Source organism: Schistocerca serialis, chromosome 4, assembly GCF_023864345.2.
Source record: "Schistocerca serialis cubense isolate TAMUIC-IGC-003099 chromosome 4, iqSchSeri2.2, whole genome shotgun sequence".
NCBI classification, from domain to species: Eukaryota; Metazoa; Arthropoda; class Insecta; order Orthoptera; family Acrididae; genus Schistocerca; species Schistocerca serialis.
Genome location: NC_064641.1, coordinates 875,515,510 through 875,530,801, shown reverse-complemented (window position 1 = coordinate 875,530,801; position 15,292 = coordinate 875,515,510). Strand labels below are relative to the sequence as shown.

Below are 15,292 nucleotides of genomic sequence, written 5' to 3'. Positions count from 1 at the left end.
CTACCGTACTGTAGTTGTCAATCGATGAACAAGAGTCACGAATTTCGCGTTACTGGGAAGCACTCCGTCTTCAGGCCACAAGTGGCCCATCGGCACCATCCCACCGCCGTGTCATCCTCAGTTGAGGATGCGGATAGGAGGGGCGTGTGGTCAGCACATTGCTCTCCCAGTCGTTATGATGGTTTTCTCTGACCGGAACCGCTACTATCCGGTCGAGTAGCTTCTCAATTAGCATCAAGAGGCTGAGTGCACCCCGAAAAATGGCAACAGCATATGGCGGCCCGGATGGTCACCCATCCAAGTGCCGGCCACGTCCGACAGCGCTTAACTTCGGTGGCCTGACGGGAACCGGTGTATCCACTACGGCAAGGCCGTTGCCGCGTTACTGGGAAGATGGTTAGAAATGAAATAATATCGTCTTTTCGAGAATTAAAATTATCTTTATTTGGTGTCAACGTTACTTTAGAGAGCGTTCTGTTGTTGTTCTGTTTGTCTATCTGAGACATCCCTTTTGGGTTTCGTGCGGCGATGAGAGTACACGATCTGCGCCTGACGTTGTCATACCAACTAAATTCATGTTATTTGTAATCACATTCATTTTATCAGTTAAATGTTAATCCAGGTCACAGTCTCTGTGTGTTAAGAGGTGAATAAACCGTGCGTATGTCTTCAAGTTGCTGGACTACTCCATTAGTGGGGTTGCCAATTAAAGAATAACGAAGGAACATCCGGCGGGATGTTCAAATAACTTACGGGTTTGCTGCCGGGTGACATCGTCGAACACCACCGATATTTCGACAGGAGCACACGCTGCCATTCTCAAGGCACAAATGCAAGGAAGAAGAAATGTACAAGGAAATTCAATACCTTGGTTCACAGAGGAGAAACAAGGAAGATACCACACACAGAAAAAGTGTCAACACAAACAAAGATAACGAACATCAGAAATATCGATAGTTACTATTAATTAACAGGTGAGGTAGCACTAATTCTGTCCCTCTGTCTTTGATAAGAGACAGAGCCGGATTCCAAGCAGCATTTAAACAAAATCCACCATCTCTCTTAATAAGGTTGCTCGATAGTTTGATTTCAACAGCTTACTTAATAACACAATCCCAATAGCTGGACGTGCATGCCAGAATCTCCGTGTTGTTGTATTGCATAGGATGACCAGTGTCAAGGCAATGTTCTGCAATAGCGGATTTGCTCGGCTGTTGTAAGCGGGTGTGACGCTTATGTTCAATACACCGGTCTTCCACAGTCCTGATTGTCTGATCAATATATGACATGCCACAACTGCAAGGAATACGATAGACCCCAGGCTTACGCAAACCAAGATCATCTTTTACGGACACCAACAGGGCCTTAATCTTAGAAGGTGGTCGAAAAACACATTGCACATCGTATTTCTGTAAAATACGGCCAATCCTGTTGGAAACGCTTCCTGCGTAAGGTAAAAAGGCCGTAGACTTAGGTGCCACTTGGTTGCTATCGTCACTCACCCGTTGCACAGAAGGCTGATAGCGCAACGCACGTTTGATCTGCCTCTCACTATAACCATTCTGACGAAAGTTGACTTCGAGATGTGATAGCTCAGCTGCCAATCTTTCAGGGTCTGAGATAACGTGGGCCCTGTGAACCAAGGTACGAAGTACTCCTTCGCGCTGAGCTGGATGGTGACAGTGCGCAGATACAACTTAGTGTGAGTAGGCTTCCTGTAAACAGAATTTCCCAGCATACCATCAGTCTTCTTTCTGACCAGCACATCAAGGAAGGGAAGGCATCCATTCTTTTCCACCTCCATAGTGAACTGAATATTCGGGTGGATTGAATTCAGGTGTTCCAAAATCCGGTTTAAATTCTCACTACCATGAGGCCAAACAACAAGAGTATCGTCTACATATCTGAAGAAACACGCAGGTTTCAAGGTCGCTGACTCCAATGCACGTTCCTCAAAGTCCCCCATAAACAAATTGGCCACAGTAGGTGACAACGGGCTTCCCATTGCAACTCCATCGGTCTGTTCGTAGTACTGACCATTGAATGAAAAGTAAGTGGAAGTCAGCACATGCCGAAACAAATTTGTTAACTCGACACCAAACTTAACCTCAATTAGCTGCAACGAATCAGAGAGAGAGGAATGCGAGTGAAAAGAGAAACCTCATCAAAACTGACTAAGTCATTCAAACACAATCCCTGCATCGACGTAAGAAATCTGCAGAGTTCTTAATGTGGTGTTCACACCTACCTACTAGTGGGCTCAACAAACTAGCAAGGTGTTTAGCTACACGATTTGTCAGAGCAGCATTATTAGAAACAATAGGCCTCAACGGGACAGCCTCTTTATGGACCTTAGGGAGGCCACATAATCTAGGTGGTACAGCACAGTAAGAATTAAGACTCTTGATAGTCTCTTGTGACAAAGAACTTTTCTTGAAGAGGTTATTTGTCTTTCTCTCAATACTGTTAGTAGCGTCAGCACCGATTTTGCGATACGCCGAATCAGAAAGTAGACACTGCATCTTTTGAATGTAATCGTGCTTGTTCAACAAAACGATGGCGTTTCCCTTGTCCACAGGTAAAATAACAATATCAGGATCGATTCTAAGTGAACGTAAAGCAGCCGCCTCAGCTGCTGTAATGTTACATTTGGGAGGACGGGCTCCAGCCAACACACAACAAGCTTCCCTCCTAACCTCTTCCGCAGCCCCGGAAGGTAGTTAAGGTCTCACATCTGGCGGGAGTTTCACGACTTCTGCAAAATACTAAAGTGTTTGGCAGTCGCGGACTCACGCAACCCGAAGTCAGAATTCCACTTAGAACTCTAGTTCCCCATTCCCCGGTTGGATAACTGGAGCCAGCGACGTGCATTCCAAATAATTGTTTGTACCTGGACACCGAGCCACACTAAGTGTGGTACCTCCTAGGCGTGCGTTATTTTTCGATAGGTGTGATAATTATTGTGTAGTTTGAAGGTGGAGTAGCGAGAAAGGAGAGGAAAAGGGGGGGGGGGGTGCGGGCGACTGATGATATCAGCTGCATCGGAACTCTATGCGAAATCAGCAGCAAAGAGTGGAAAATGTGTGCCAGGCCGGGACCCGAACCCGGGATCTCGTGGTTACTAAGCACTGCGCCGCCCGGACAGAGTGTTTATCGCGATTGCGTGGACTACCTCGTCACTCCTCCCGGCCAACCGACATCCCCAACGAGCGTCACCTGTCCGCAGCCCCGTCCGTGTCCTCCATGCTCGCTACCAGGGGCGTTTGATAAGTCCGTGCAAAGTCCGAGAGATGGCACCACCGGGGCGTATCGAGGTCACGTTTAGTTAGTAGCATCTTTGGAACGAGCGCACACCAAGTTTCAGCCATATTGGTCTATTTCTTTGTGTTTGCCATTCGCGTGAATCAAGGGAGTCGAGTGATTGTCAAAAAATGGACGAAAAAGAATTTCGTGTGGTGATTAAACATTGCTTTATGAAGGGCAAAACGCCTCAGGAGACTAAAGAGAAGCTTGATAAACGTTACGGTGACTCTGCACCTTCGATTAGAACAGTTTATAAGTGGTTTCAAAAATTTCGGACTAGCCACGTGGGCACAAGTGATGCTGAACGTTCTGGACGCCCTGTGGTGGTGACGACTCGAGAAATCATTGACAAAATCCATGTTAAGGTCATGGATGACAGAAGAGTTAAGTTGCGTGAGATTGGTTGTGCTGTGGGCATCTCGAATGAATGAGTATATAATATTTTGCATAAACATTTGGAGATGAGAAAGCTATCCGCAAGATGGGTTCCGCGATTGCTCACGTTTGACCAAAAACGGATTCGTGTGAAGTGTTGCAAGGATGGTTTGCAGATGTTCAGGAAGAATCCACAGGACTTATGTATCATTTCATCACTGTGGATGAAACATGAATACAGTACTATACTCCTGAGACCAAACAACAATCTAAACAATGGCTTACCAAGGGTGAATCTGCACAGAAAAAGGCGAAGACCATTCCTTCGGCCGGAAAGGTTATGGCGACTGTCTTTTGGGATTCGCAAGAGATAATCCTCATCGACTATCTGGAAAAGGGTAAAACTATTACAGGTGTATATTATTCATCCTTACTGGACTGTTTGAAAACCGAGCTGCAAGAAAAACGCCGGCGATTGGACTGCAAAAATGCACCACCACACACCTCAGCAGTTGTGGTGGCAAAATCAATGGAAGTAGGATTACAGCTCATTTCACATCCCCCCTATTCTCCAGACTCGGCTGTCTGGGACTACTATTTGTTCCCCTGAGGAAATGGCTGGAGGGACAAAGATTTTATTCAGACGAGGAGGTGATTGCAGCAACTAATAGCTATTTTGCAGACTTATACAATTGCTATTATTCGGAAGGGATCAACAAATTAGAACAGCGTTGGATGGAGAGTAAGTCAAAAAGAAGACTATGTCGAAAAATAAAAAAAGGTTAACCCCAAACACGTAAGTAGTTTTTATTTTTGCACAGACTTTTTAAACGCCCCTCGTATTTTGAGAGTCCCGCAGGAAGTCGAATGTAATTGTGCATCCGTACTGAAGACTTGCTGATTTTCGCACCAGCGGTGCTGGGGAACAAATTGTGGAACAAATAGTAGTCCGAGGGAGACAAGTCTGGAGAATAGGCGGGATGTGAAAAGAGTTGGAATCCTACTTCCATTGATTTTGCCACCACAACTGCTGAGGTGTGTGCTGGTGCATTTTTGCGGTCCAATCGCCGGCGTTTTTCTTGCAGCTCGGTTTTCAAACGGTCCAGTAACGATAACTGAAGACTTGCTCATGGCGGCGAATTGTTATTCGAATACGTGGTGTCTGGTCTTTCGAACATGTGGAAAATAAACATTTATATTGTAGATGTGTTAACATGTTCCAGCAGAAGGGTGTCTGTCACTCCTCGGAAAGGCTTGCGGAATATAGTCAGCTGACACTCCTGCTAAAAAATATACCGCACGTTCGCCTTTTTCGTAGGCGGGAATCTCTAATCACGAACATTTACCGAGTGAACAGAGTTCCACGTCCGTGTTGGGTACCAGTGAGGAGTCCATTAGCAGGATGTGTCCAGTTGGCTGAGGCGACTGCTCTGGTGACTGGGCAATGCGCTCACTTGCAGCGAGCGGCAGGCGCGACATCAGACGGAGCTGCAGCGCTGCCCGGCAAGCGGTAAGTGGTAGGGTGAGGGGGAGGGGGAGCGGAAGGAAGCGGCTACTTCATTGAGGCGGCCCACTCTGCCCGCATCCTGTGCGCGGCGCGCCAGACGCCAGACGTCACCTCACCGCGGCGCGGCCGGCCTCTCCGACTGGGCCAAGGCACACGCCTCGCCTTTATGCCGCCACCAGCACCGCTGCGGCCAAAATCAGCGGAGGACTTGTTGTTTGCGTAAAAGAACCGCTATCGACATGTACACCCTCCGGATCACTTGGGTGTTGTGTGGCCGACGGTACCTCTTATCTGTATATACAGGGTGAGGCAGCTAAGTCATAACACCCCTTGTATCTCCCCAACCGTAATAGACACAAAGAAGGCATTTGGACAGTGAATTGCAGGGCAGGGGATACTTGAATACATCACATTTCATGTTGTACTATTTTTTATTACAGAGATATGAGGCCATCTTTGGTATTTTTTTTTAAATGGAACACTATGTTAAATTTTAGCGTAACATGATGGGCTTAAGAAGACGGTTTCAAATATGTGCATATCATAATATTTAGGCGAATAGTTTTTGAGACACAGATATGTTCTCGTATCGTGTTCGTCCTTCGAAGCGGCGTTGTCCAGTGCGACCTATCCCGTTGTGTAGAGTACTTGGTAAACGTCACGAGTCCGTCCTTACACAATAGTAATACATACTGCGATATTTTGCCCAAAAATTAACTGATGATGTCTAGCAAATATTATTCATTTATTTGACAACTGCGATACCAGAATAGTAGACAACATGTTGTTGTTGTTGTGGTCTTCAGTCCTGAGACTGGTTTGATGCAGCTCTCCATGCTACTCTATCCTGTGCAAGGTTCTTCATCTCCCAGTACCTACTGCAACCTACATCCTTCTGAATCTGCTTAGTGTATTTATCTCTTGGCCTCCCTCTACGATTTTTACCCTCCACGCTGCCCTCCAATACTAAATTGGTGATCCCTTGATGCCTCAGAACATGTTCTACCAATCGATCCCTTCTTCTGGTCAAGTTGTGCCATAAACTTCTCTTCTCCCCAATCCTATTCAATACTTCCTCATTAGTTATGTGATCTACCCATCTAATCTTCAGCATTCTTCTGTAGCACCACATTTCGAAAGCTTCTATTCTCTTCTTGTCCAAGCTATTTATCGTCCATGTTTCACTTCCATACATGGCTACACTCCATACAAATACTTTCAGAAAAGACTTCCTGAAACTTAAGTCTATACTCGATGTTAACAAATTGCTCTTCTTCAGAAACGCTATCCTTGCCATTGCCAGTCCACATTTTATATCTTCTCTACTTCGACCATCATCAGTTATTTTGCTCCCCAAATAGCAAAACTCCTTTGCTACTTTAAGTGTCTCATTTCCTAATCTAATTCCCTCAGCATCACCCGACTTAATTCTACTACATTCCATTATCCTCGTTTTGCTTTTGTTGATGTTCATCTTATATACTCCTCTCAAGACACTGTCCATTCCATTCAACTGCTCTTCCAAGTCCTTTGCTGTCTCTGACAGAATTACAATGTCATCGGCGAACCTCAAAGTTTTTATTTCTTCTCCATGGATTTTAATACCTACTCCGAATTTTTCTTTTGTTTCCTTTACTGCTTGCTCAATATACAGATTGAATAACATCGGGGAGAGGCTACAACCCTGTTTCACTCCCTTCCCAACCACTGCTTCCCTTTCATGCCCCTCGACGCTTATAACTGCTATCTGGTTTCTGTACAAATTGTAAATAGCCTTTCGCTCCCTGTATTTTACCCCTGCCGCCTTTAGAATTTGAAAGAGAGTATTCCAGTCAACATTGTCAAAAGCTTTCTCTAAGTCTACAAATGCTAGAAACGTAGGTTTGCCTTTCCTTAATCTTTCTTCTAAGATAAGTCGTAAGGTCAGTATTGCCTCACGGGTTCCAGTATTTCTACGAAATCCAAACTGATCTTCCCCGAGGTCGGCTTCTACTAGTTTTTCCATTCGTCTGTAAAGAATTCGTGTTAGTGTTTTGCAGCTGTGACTTATTAAACTGATTGTTCGGTAATTTTCACATCTGTCAACACCTGCTTTCTTTGGGATTGGAATTATTACATTATTCTTGAAGTCTGAGGGTATTTCGCCTGTTTCATACATCTTGCTCACCAGATGGTAGAGTTTTGTCAGGACTGGCTCTCCCAAGGCCGTCAGTAGTTCTAATGGAATGTTGTCTACTGCGGGGGCCTTGTTTCGACTCAGGTCTTTCAATGCTCTGTCAAACTCTTCACGCAGTATCGTATCTCCCATCTCATTTTCATCTACATCCTCTTCCATTTCCATAATATTGTCCTCAAGTACATCGCCCTTGCCGACCGAAGTGGCCGTGCGGTTAAAGGCGCTGCAGTCTGGAACCGCAAGACCGCTACGGTCGCAGGTTCGAATCCTGCCTCGGGCATGGATGTTTGTGATGTCCTTAGGTTAGTTAGGTTTAACTAGTCCTACGTTCTGGGGGACTAATGACCTCAACAGTTGAGTCCCATAGTGCTCAGAGCCATACATCGCCCTTGTATAGATCCTCTATATACTCCTTCCACCTTTCTGCTTTCCCCTCTTTGCTTAGAACTGGGTTTCCATCTGAGCTCTTGATGTTCATACAAGTGGTTCTCTTGTCTCCAAAGGTCTCTTTTATTTTCCTGTAGGCAGTATCTATCTTATCCCTAGTGAGATAAGCCTCTACATCCTTAGACAACATACAGTATTAAAATACTACAAGATGTTAATACATTTTAAGTAACAGAAATACAAATGTAAATGAGGAGGTCCTTATTGGTCACTAGTATTTCAAATGGTTCAAATGGCTCTGAGCACTATGGGACTTAACTTCTGAGGTCATCAGTCCCCTAGAACTTAGAACTGCTTAAACCTAACTAACCTAAGGACATCACACACATCCAGGATTCGAACCTGCGACCGTAGCGGTCGCGCGGTTCCAGACTGTAGCGCCTAGAACCGCTCGGCCACCCCGGCCGGCTCACTATTATTTCGTACGTATTTGTTTTTTATTTGAAAATATTTGCTATTGATCACTACACGGAGCAAATACACACAAAGATGCAAAATACATACTGTACATGATACAAAACTTTACTGAAGCATCTGCTCAAAATGCTTCCCCTCGCTGCAATGCACATTTGTAGTCGACGTTCCAATGATTTGTTAACGGCTGCGAGGGTATCACATGAGATAAAAGCGCACGCTTCGTCTGGCGTAGTTGGTATTTGAGCATAAACTTTGTGTTTGATTGCTCCCCACAGAAAAAAAAATCAAGAGGGGTCATATCAGGAGACCGGGCTGGCCACTTCACTTCAGCACGTCGTCCTATCCAACAGTCCGGGGACTTTTCATTAACAGCTCTGTGCCGGCCGGTGTGGCCGTGCGGTTCTAGGCGCTTCAGTCTGGAACCACGTGACCACTACGGTCGCAGGTTCGAATGCTGCCTCTGGCATGGGCGTGTGTGATGTCCTTAAGTTGGTTAGGTTTAAGCAGTTCTAAGTTCTAGGGGACTGATGACCACAGATGTTAAGTCCCATAGTGCTCAGAGCCACACGGGAAGAGTGAGCAGGACAGCCGTCATGCTGGAACCACATGCACTGACGCATAGTTAGTAGTACCTCTTCCAGCAAAACAGGCAGAATGTTTCGCAGCAACTGTGCGCGGTAATTGCCATTTAGTATACCTGGAATGACGTACCGCCCCATAATGACATTTCGAACGATGCCGCACCACACGTTAACACTCCACGGTTGCTGATGCTGTACCTGTCTAAGCCAATGAGAGCTCTCTATTGACCAGTAACGCATATTATGAAAATTCACATCACTGTGGTTGGTGAAAGTCGCTTCATCAGTAAAAAGCACCCGTTGAAAAAACGTTGGTTCATCTCGTAGGCGCTGCAGAGCAAATCGGCAAAATTCTTGGCGCCGTTCGAAATCCAGCTTGATGTACTGAGAGGTGAAACGGGTGAAACGTACCCCGGTGCAATATGCGTAGAACACTTCTCTGACTTACATCACATTCCGAGGCGATACGTCGCGACGATACAGTAGGGTCGTTATGCGCCAACGATAGAATGCCCTCTTCATGTACCTCGCCAGTTTTAGTTTTCTGCCTTGTCCTCTGTATGGCGTTCCATGATGCCTATACAACTTTTCTTCGTTGGCGTACATGTCTACTCCAAGAAACTGTGACGAAAATGCGATGTTTCATTAGCCCAGCAGCACATTTATACCCTTCTCTCCAGCTTCCTCATGCGTCACCTTACGCCGTTATCGAGAAGCAGGAAAACAACGCCATCCCTGTTAAGTTCCTCAGTGGTCAACAGGAAAGGTCGCATTGCACCCCTATTTCACCCCTTAGTTTTGGAATTCCATGCACATTGCCTGGTTACTGGATGACACCTGAGTTGCAAATCCATCAGGCACATTTTAACCCTTCTAAAGCTGCCCAACTCCACTGCTGGCGATGTGATTGTGAAGTGGGAACGCGAGGAAACAACCACAGCTGAAGCAATAGCAGGCAGAAGTCATCTACTCACGCGCATTGTGGAATGTACGAGGGTCACTCCAAAAGAAATGCACCCTATTTTTGTAAAAATACAGTTTTCATTCTGCATGAGTGAAAGTTTTACAGTGTCTAGATACATCCTCCCCGATTGTTTTCAAACTTAGTTCAACCTGTTCCCGTGAGTGGCGCCGTCACAGCATGTCTTCAAGATGGCTGCTGCACTTGACGTGCGTCAGAAGCAACGTTGCTGTCATAGAATTCCTGTGCTGTGCAAACGAGACGATGGGAAACATCCACAAGAGGTTGAAAAAGGTGTATGGAGATGCTGCTGTCGATCGCAGTATAGTCAGTCGGTGGGCAAGCAGGTTACGTGATGTAAGTGGGCACGGCGATATTGAGGTTTGTCCTCGCAGCGGCAGGCCTCGTACTGCACACACTCAAGACAATGTGCAGAGAGTTAACGAATTGGTGACTGCTGACAGACACATCACAGTGAACGAATTGTCAAGCTACGTTGGGATAAGGGAAGGAAGTGTTTGCAGAATACTGAAAGTGTTGGCGTTAAAAAAGGTTTGTTCCAGGTGGGTTCCCAGGATTTTGACAGGGGATGACAAAGAAACAAGAAAAACGGTATGCAGCGAGATTTTGGAACAGTACGAGAATGGTGGAGATGAATTTCTTGAAAGAATTGTGACAGTTGATGAAACATGGCTCCATCATTTTTCACCACAGACGAAGAGGCAATCAGTAGAGTGGCATCATGCAAATACACCCAAGAAAAAAATTTTCAAAATCACCCCTTCTGCTGGAAAAGTTATGGCTACGGTGTTTCTCGATTCTGAAGGACTCTTGCTTGTGGACATCATGCCAAGTGGAACCACCATAAATTCTGATGCATATGTGATGACACTGAAGAAACTTCAAGTTCGACTGAGTCGTGTTCGACCACATTGGCAAAAGCAGGATGTTTTGCTGTTGCACGACAATGCACGGCATGTCAGTCAAAAAACCATGGAAGCGATCACAAAACTCGACTTGGATAGACAACACTGAAACACCCGCCTTACAGTCCTAACCTGGCTCCATGTGACCATCATCTCTATGGAAACCTGGAAGACTCTCTTCGTGGAACAAGGTTTGAAGATGATGACTCCCTTGTGCACGCTGCCAAACAGTGGCTCCAACAGGTTGGTCAAGAATTTTACCGTGCGGGTATACAGGCACTGGTTCCAAGATGGCGTAAGGCAGTTGAGAGGGATGGAAATTATGTGGAGAAATGAAAGTATTGTTCCTAAAGGATGTATCTACACGCTGTAAAGCTTTCAAACATATGGAATAAAAGATGGATTAAAACAAAAAATAGTGTGCACTTCTTTTGGGGCGCCCCTCGTAGTTGTAAAAACCGAATGAAATCATCAGGAGGAATCACTCGGCTGTTCCAAAATGCTACCAGTAGTCCAGGTAGCACAGTGACTGTGCGTAGGGAGTTGAAAAGAATAGATTACAGTGGTCGACCAGTCCCTCACAAGCCTCACATTAGCGTGGTCGGAGCTAAGCGACATTTGAGGTGGGGCTAGGGACCGACGACAGTGAATAGTGGATGACTGAAAACGAGTAACTTGGAGTGATGAATCACGCTGCATCTTATGGCAATCAGTCGGAAGTTTTTGGATGTCGCGGATGTCTGGAGAGCGTTACCTTCCATCGTGTGTAGTGCCAACAGTGAAGTACAGAGGAGGTATGGGGTACTTTCGTGGTTAGGGCGTCGTCCCATTATTACGCTTAAGAAAAAGCCAAACACGGAAGGATGTGAACATATTTTACATCACTGCGTATTGCGTACAGAGGAGGAAAAGTTGGGAGAGGATGATTGTTTGTAACAAGATGACAATGCACCTTACCTTCTCTGGTTTCGGCTCTTCAGGAAGAATGGGCTGCTGTTCCTTCACAGACGTTCAAGACACCTCACTGAAAGTGTCTGTAGCAGAGTTCAAGCCGTCATAAAGACGAAGGGTGAACACAGCCCCATGTTTATAGATTTCCGGGTACTTTTGTTCATGTAGTCTATAACACACTGAGCAGTTACCTGTTGAAGACAGCTCAGAAGACGTTGAAACGTCCATTGTTACCGAGATTGTGCAGTGGACAGCATATTGAACATGCGTTAGGGTGGACAATGTTGTCAATCCCTGAACAGCCATCCAGATTTAGGTTTTGCGTGATTCCTTAAATCACTCCAGGGAAATGCCAGAATGTTTTGAAAAGGGCATCGCCTATTTCCTTTCCCATCCTTTGGTAATCGGAACTTGCGCTCCGTCCTTAATGACTTCGCTGTCCACAGGACGAACCTCCCTTTCCTGCTTCCTTCTTTGTCTCGTAAGCAAAATACATGCAGACGGAATACTGGGGAACATATGCAACTGGATTCAAAACTTCAGGTCAGTGCGGCGTTCTAGCTGGGGGGGGTTCGGACATAAGGATAGCATCCATCGTTCCTCAGGGCTCTGTTGTAGGGCCGCTAAGCTAATGTTCGTGACGTATGTGAATGGCCTGGCAGATAACGTCTGTAGCCCTATTAGGCTGCCGGACGCGGTGGCCGAGCGGTTCTAGGCGCTTCAATGTGGAACCGCGCGTCTGCTACGGCCGCAGGTTCGAATCCTGCCTCGGGCATGAATGTGTGTGATGTGCTTAGGTTAGTTAGGTTTAAGTAGTTCTTAAGTTCTAGGGGACTGATGACCTCAGATGTTAAGTCCCATAGTGCTCAGAGCCATTTGAACCTATTAGGCTATTCGCAGATGACGCAGCGATATGTAGGGAAGTGGAATCGTTAGAAATACGTCGCCAAATACAAAGGCGCTAAACGTAGATAACTGTAATGCAATGAATTTAAATATACGAAAAAATCTGATATCATTAGGCCGCGTGATCCGCGATTAGTCGCTGAAATCAATCACACACCCCCTAAGTCAATTATTTGTTGGATACATTCCAATCTCGATCGTTCACTACAGTATTTACCCTCCATACCTCTCTCTAATACTAAGGGTGCTATTTCCTGATGTCTTACCACATGTGCTACCATTCTGCCCCTTCTTCTTATCAGTGATTTCCAAATGTTCCTTTCTTTGTGCAGTTCTGCAGAGACCGTCCTCATTCCTTAACTGATCACTATATCTTACTTTCAACATCTTTCTATAGCACCACATCTCAAATCCTTAGTTTCTCTTCTTTTGCAATTTTACCACAATTCATTATTAGCCACCTTACAATATTATGCTCCGATGTGCATTCTCAGAAATTTCTTCCTCAATTTAAGGTCTTTGTTTCATACTAATAGACTTCTTTTGTCTATGATTGCCCTCTTTATCTATACCAGTCTGTTTTTTACGGCCCCCTTACTTTGTACATCACATGTTATTTTGCATCAAAGCCAGCAGAATTCATTCAGTTCCTCTACTTCATGGCTTCCAATTTTGAGGTTAAGTTTATCGCTACCTTGTTTCTGCTTCTCCTCGCTACTATCGTCATTATTCGGTTTGCTCTCAGTCCACAGCGTGTGCTCATTGGGCTGTTCATTCCATCCAACAAGCTTTGCAATTCTTCCTCACCTTCACTGAGGGTTATAATCTCGTCAGCCAATGTTACCTTTGATATCCTTTCAGTCTGAATTTTAATTCCAAGCTTGAACTTTTATTTCTGTCTTTGATTATTCTACTGAAAAGTAGGGGCGAAAGATTGCAACCCTATCTTACGCCGTTTTTAATCCGAGCACTTCGTTCTTAGAGGTTACTGGTGTAACACTACCGCGATCCGTTCTTGTGTACTGTTCCAGTGTTTGGGACAGGAAGACATAGAAGAAACTCAGAGGCGTGCCGCTACATTTGTCACCGATAGATTTGGTCAACACTCGAGTATCACAGAGATGTTTCTTGATCTCAAATGAGAATTCCTGCAGGGAAGCCGACGATCTTTTCTTGAAACACAAATAAGAAAATTTAGAGGGCCGGCATTCAGCGTGACAGCAGAACGATTCTACTGCCGCCAAAAGTACATTTCGCGTAAAGACAGCGAGGACAAGAGAGAAATCACGGCTCGTACGAAGACATATAAACAGTCGTTTTGCTCTCGCTCCATTTCCGTATGTAACAGGAAGTACCCTCCATTACGCACTGTATTGTGCCTTACATAGAATGTATGTAGATGTAGATGTAGATGTAGACTGCGTGCATGTGTCGTCACTGAATCGATCGGCAGCTTCATTTCATTTCATTATAGCTTGTTAGTAATTCTCCGGCTTTGTTGAGATGTGTTTTCCTTCCTTATGACTACACAATGTTCACAAGTATTAATATCGCAAATATTCTGACAATAGAGATGTAAATTTAATATTGTATTTTTCATCATATTGTTAGCATACTTTATTTAATTTTTCAAGTATGATTATACTACATTTCTACATGTTCTTGTTTAATATATATTTAGGATGCATAAATTCATTCTTTTAATGTAAGCAAGAACGAACAACACATGTGCTTCTATGAAAAACCCAACAATATTGCTCGAGAATGTGCTCGTTCACGCTAAAAAATAAAGTGATGGTTCATTTGCTTATTATCGCTGTCCTGTCTTACTATTTCTAACTTGCACCAGGCATGGGTACTGAAACAAATATTACGTTATTTACTGTCGATATTGTACCGAACGAAATCTCACTATGTGAAATATCGATAATCGTGTGTAGAATTTTGAGATTCGTTTTTGAAACTTGAAAATATCAAAGCGCCCGCAGCAGTTGTTTCAGCACATGTTGAACGATTCTTTACCGTTAGCCACGTCTGTGAATAGACGTCCGCACACTTTCGAGAACCTCTGCATGCTGACTGTCATACTCTACAACAGCTCTGAGATGATTTCACAATTTTCGTAGATCTCCAGTGAATGAGATTTCTTGAACAAAAATGTGGCATCTTAGGCTTTTTGTAACTTCAGTTCCAAGCTCCTGTTACGTTTTTCATTGCTCTAGTTACTTTTATAACTCACTTTGGACATGTTTTATATCGTTTTTACGTAATTTTGTCGATATTTTCATGCCATTGTAGTGTTTTTTTGCAAGGTGTTTTAGGTCCTAAAAATCCAGGCCCTGTGCAGTTACAGGTCATTATTCATGTTCGTAAAGTAAATGAATTGTCACTGGGGGCAATAGAGCTTTCACCCCCCTCTCCTGCTACTTGCAGTTGTCCCTAACTAGAGCACGCTAATCGTAAGGAGGTTGGTCTGTCGTGGCCAGCCTAGCAAAGTGACTGTGGAGACTTGTGTAACAGAATAATGAAACAACGCATGAACACCAGGTTTTCCTAGAAGTTGCAAACATGGTAATGAAGACACATGCGTTGTTGGTACAAAAATGTACGCAAAAGGAGCTTGAGCTCAAAATATATTTCCGACACAGGAAGGTCAATGATGATATGTCGCGTTCGGGGGAAGGAGCATAAGGACTAACGATATAAGCTGGCACCAAATTCGGGACGTAATCGGAGATTGAC

The 15,292-nt window shown here is 44.7% G+C and overlaps 1 pseudogene; it reads right to left on the bottom strand.

Moving 5' to 3' along the window:
* Positions 1-261: 261 nt before the first annotated feature.
* On the bottom strand, positions 262-379 carry LOC126475768 (5S ribosomal RNA; annotated as a pseudogene).
* Between the last annotated feature and the right edge of the window lie 14,913 nt (positions 380-15,292).